At 36.2% G+C, this 5,327-nt stretch overlaps 1 pseudogene; it reads left to right on the forward strand.

The window, feature by feature from the left end:
• Positions 1-1,624: 1,624 nt before the first annotated feature.
• On the forward strand, positions 1,625-3,203 carry LOC111537831 (annotated as a pseudogene).
• Positions 3,204-5,327: the final 2,124 nt, after the last annotated feature.

Below are 5,327 nucleotides of genomic sequence, written 5' to 3' on the forward strand. Positions count from 1 at the left end.
CCTATCCATGAGCATGGTATGTTCTTCCATTTGTTTGTGTCCTCTTTGATTTCACTGAGCAGTGGTTTGTAGTTCTCCTTGAAGAGGTCCTTTACATCCCTTGTAAGTTGGATTCCTAGGTATTTGATTCTCTTTGAAGCAATTGTGAATGGAAGTTCATTCCTGATTTGGCTCTCTGCTTGTCTGTTACTGGTGTATAAGAATGCTTGTGATTTTTGCACATTAATTTTTTATCCTGAGACTTTGCTGAAGTTGCTTATCAGCTTAAGGAGATTTTGGGCTGAGACAGTGGGGTTTTCTAAATATACAATCATGTCATCTGCAAACAGGGACAATTTGACTTCTTCTTTTCCTAACTGAACACCCTTGATTTCTTTCTCTTGCCTGATTGCCCTAGCCAGAACTTCCAACACTATGTTGAATAGGAGTGGTGAGAGAGGGCATCCCTGTCTTGTGCCAGTTTTCAAAGGGAATTTTTCCAGTTTTTGCCCATTCAGTATGATATTAGCTGTGGGTTTGTCATAAATAGCTCTTATTATTTTGAGGTACGTTCCATCAATACCGAATTTGTTGAGCAAGGAATGTTTTCTATCACATAAATAATATGGTATACTTGGGGACAAATCTGACAAAAGATCTGGAAGACCTTTACTCTGAAAACTGTAAAAACATTACTAAATGAAAATAAGTGAACAGTTTCCTTACATATGATACTAATAGAATGATACATTTAAAATTGATTAATTGTACATCAGCTATATACATAAGCCAAAATTTAAACAGTTGTACACCTTAAATATGTACAGTTAATTTTGTTAATTCAAATCCCTTTACTACTGTTAAAACATATTAGAAAAACAAACGAAAGGAATTTATGTTCATATGACAGTAAATGAGTTGTCTGAACTCACCTCAATTTTTTTTTATTATACTTTAAGTTCTAGGGTACATGTGCACAACGTGCAGGTTTGTTACATATGTATACGTGTGCCATGTTGGTGTGCTGCACCCATTAACTCATCATTTACATTTTTAATCCTAGGATGAATCCATCTCTAAAAAGTACTGAACATCTCTGAAAAGTTATGAATGTGGTATAGATGTTCTCCCATAACCTCATATATATCAATTATTGTTATCAGGAAATCAAAACTAGCTTAAATAGTCATAACATTGACCATCTGCTTTCCTTGTTAAATACATTTGACTACTAACTTAATGTTTTCAGTTAGCCCTGTAAAATTTGAGAAAATTTGAGAAAGCAGGCTTTCTACAGGCTTTCTGATATATAGCTGGCCCTCTAGATCGTTGTTGGCAGTTCGAAATGTGTGTGGTTATGATGCAGAGTGTTTTAAATATTATAAATATTTGATCAATATTTTTATCATATAAATTTTTTTCTTTAAAAAAATAAAATTTAGAGATGGGGTCACATTATGTTGCCCAGGTCTTGAACTCCTGGGCTCAAGTGATCCTTCTGCCTTGGCCTCCAAAAGTGCTGGGATTACAGATGTGAACCACTGCACTCAGGCTAGAGTAAACTTTTGATAACTATTTTTGATTACGTAGAATAATTTTACGGTGAGTTCAAAGTAGGCTTTTGCAGTTTTTATTGTGGACATGTATTTATGCTGTTAGTTTCAGGATATCTTTACTTATCATCTCCTGTGCTTTTAATCATGATGTTTCCTTTTCAAACAACACATTATGATGAAAGATCAGTTTTCAATGAAATCATTTATAAGCATGTACTAGCGACTGCAACTTCAGGGTTTGGAAAGGAAAAATTAAAGTGTGCTATGTTTACATGTTGGAAACATGTTGGAAAAATCAGTCTAGGATTGGAAGAAGATGGGAAGATTTAGAAGTAATTGCTAATGGGTACAAGGTTTCTTCTTAGGGTGAGAAAATGTTCTAAAATTATTTGTAGTGATGGTTACACAAGTATGATTATACCTAAAATCATTGAATCATACACTTTAACTGGATAAATAAAAGGCTTTTATATTGGAAAGGAAATAGTAAAACTGTATCTGTTTGTAGATAACATGATCTTATATACAAAACAAAAATCTTAAGGAGTCCCCTAAAAATCTATTAGAGGTAATAAATGGCTTTTCACACTACCCACATAGGGGTCCATATGGCGTTCTGGATTCCCATCATAGCTTAAAGCGAAACTTTTCACCATGTCCGGAGCCCTTGATGTCCTGCAAATGAAGGAGGAGGATGTCCTACAAATGAAGGAGGAGGATGTCCTTAAGTTCCGTGCAGCAGGACCCCGCTTAGATGGTACCAATCTTGGCTTCCAGATGGAACAGTACATCTCTATGAGGAAAAGTGATGGCATCCACATCATAAATCTGAAGAGGACCTGGGAGAGGCTTTTGCTGGCAGCTCGTGCCATTGTTGCCATTGAAAACCCTGCTGATGTCAGTGTTAGATTATCCTCCAGGAATATTGGCCAGACGGCTGTGCTGAAGTTTGCTGCTGCCACTGGAGCCACTCCAGTTGCTGGCCACTTCACTCCTGGAATCTTCACTAACCACATCCAGGCAGCCTTCCAGGAGCCACGGCTTCTTGTGGTTACTAACCCCAGGGCTGACAACCAACCTGTCACAGAGGCATGTTACGTTAACCTATCTACCACTGATTTGTGTAACACAGATTCTCCTCTGATGTGGACATTGGCATTCCATGCAACAAAAAGGAAGCTCACTCAGTGGGTTTGCTGTGGTGGATGCCGGCCCAGGAAGTTTTGCGCGTGTGTGGCACCATTTCCCATGAACACCCATGGAAGTTCATGCCTGATCTCTACAGAGATCCTGAAGAGACTGAAAAAGCAGAGCAGACTGCTGCTGAAAAGGCTGTGACCAAGGAGGAATTTCAGGGTGAATGGACTGCTCCAGCTCATGAGTTAACTGCTACTCAGCCTGAGGTTGCAGACTGGTCTGAAGGTGTGCAGGTGCCCTCTGCACCTATTCATCAGTTCCCTAGTGAAGACTGGAGCGCTCAGCCTGCCACAGAAGGCTTGTCTGCAGCTCCCAATGCTCAGGCCATTGAATGGGTAGGAGCAACCACTGAAAGGTCTTAAGCTGTTCTTGCACGCACTCTTAAGCAACATGTAAATAAGGTTGATGGAAAATAAACGGCAGTTTCTTAAAAAAAAAAAAAAAAGTAATGCGTTTAGCTAGGTTGACAGATAAAATACCAAGATAGAAAAATCTATTGGATTTTTGCCCAATATTAGTAGACAAACTGAAAATGAAGTTATGAAACAATTTCATTTAAATATCTTAAAAAGAAATAATGTACTTAAGTATAAATATAACAACAGAAGTGTGAAACTTATACTCTCAAAACTACATAACATTGAAAGACATTAAAGGAAACTAAATGGAAAGACATTAAATGTTGATATTTTGAAAAGATTTAATAATTTTAGGATGGCAGTTCTCCCCCAAATTGATCTAAAATAAATTTAAATTTCCTACTAAAATCACAGCTAAATTCTTTGCACAATTTGACAAGCTGCTCTTAAAATTAATATGGAAATTCAAGGGACCCAGTATAGCGAAAACAATCTTGAAAAAGACCAAAATTGTGTTTCTCACTTCCCAATTAAAAAACGTATGATGAAGCCATACCAATGTGTAGTTCTGGCATAATGATAGACATATCTATTAATGGTATAGAATTGAGAACAGAAATAAACCTTCACATTTATGGTAACCCGTCTTTCTATAAGTGTGCCATGGCATAAAGAATAGTCTTTTCAATGAAGGGTACTAGAACACCTGCCCATCCATATGGAAAAAAAAAAAAGAAGCTGGACCCCTATCTCATATGTAAAAATTAACTCAAAATGAATTAAAGACTTAGCTGTAAGAATTAAAACTGCAACCATTAGAAGAAGACATAGGGATACATGTTTATGACCGGGCATAGGATATGGGCTGGCAAATGATTCTTAGATAGGTCACGTGCATGAGCAATAAGAGAAAAGAATACATAAATTAGATTTTGTCAAATTTTGAAACTTTTGTGCTTTAAAGGACACCATCAAGAAAGTGAAAAGACAACCCATAGCATGGGAGAAAATTGCACTCACATATCTATTTTATCTTGAATATATAAAGAATCATTTAGACTCAATAATGATGAAAAGACAAATAACTCACTTTTAAAAATGGGCAGAATATCTGAATAGGCAGTTTCCCAAAAGAAGATATACAAATGACTAAGGAGCACATAAAAAGATGCTCAACATAATTAGCTGTCAGGTATATTAAAGTCAAAACTACAATGAGGTACCGTTTCACACCTGCTAGGATGATGGGTATAATCAGAAGGACAGAAGTTTTGGCAAGGATTTGGAGAACCCTAAGCCATTGCTGGTGGGAATGTTAAATGGTGTAGCCTTTTTGGAAAAGAATCTTGCGATTCCTTAAATATTTGAACGTAGAGTTGCCATATACAGCAGTTCTGCTCCTAGGTGTATACACAAGACAAATGAAAATGTTTGCACAAATGTTTATAGCAGCATTATGTATAATAGCCTAAACATGGAAACACACCAAGTGTGTTACTACCTGATAAATGAATAAACAAAATTTGGAATATCCATACAATAGAATATCATTTGACAAAAAAGAAATGCAGTACCGATACGTGCTACAACATGGGCAATTTTGAAAATATGCTAAATGAAAGAAGCCAGTCATAAAAGCACACGTTTTATGATTCTGTGTCTGAGAAGTGACCTGAACATGCATATTTTTCGAGACAAAAAATAAATTAGTGTTTGCCTAGGACTTGTGAGGATGAGATTTTTGGAAGTGGTGACTCAAGAGTGAACTGGTTTTTTTTGGGGGTGTTGAAAAATGTTCTAAAATTGATGTGGTGATGCCTGTACAACTCGAAATATACTAAACACCATTGAACTGTACACTTCAAAGGGATGACTTGTGTAGTATGTGAATTATGTCTTAAGAAGCTGATAAATAAAGAATATATATTTATTGGGCTGTTTTACCCTTCAAATGGATTTTACCCATATGTGATATTTTTTACCATGATACATTGATCATTTGCAGAGTTTTTGTTCCTTAAATTATGCATATCCTACAAATGTAAAATGTCTCATTTGTCAATATCACTACTAAACAAGAAAATAGTCTGTAAGCATTGGGAACCTCGCTGGTGGATATGAGTTTTACATGATCATAATTTTCAGAGACCCAGGGAGAATTATCTCCCATTTTTTGGTTAGTTTTCCATACTCTGTTGCCTAATTGTCTTTCTGAAATACAGATTTATCATGTAAC

The sequence above is a fragment of the Piliocolobus tephrosceles genome, unplaced genomic scaffold (genome assembly GCF_002776525.5).
Source record: "Piliocolobus tephrosceles isolate RC106 unplaced genomic scaffold, ASM277652v3 unscaffolded_26284, whole genome shotgun sequence".
NCBI lineage: Eukaryota > Metazoa > Chordata > Mammalia > Primates > Cercopithecidae > Piliocolobus > Piliocolobus tephrosceles.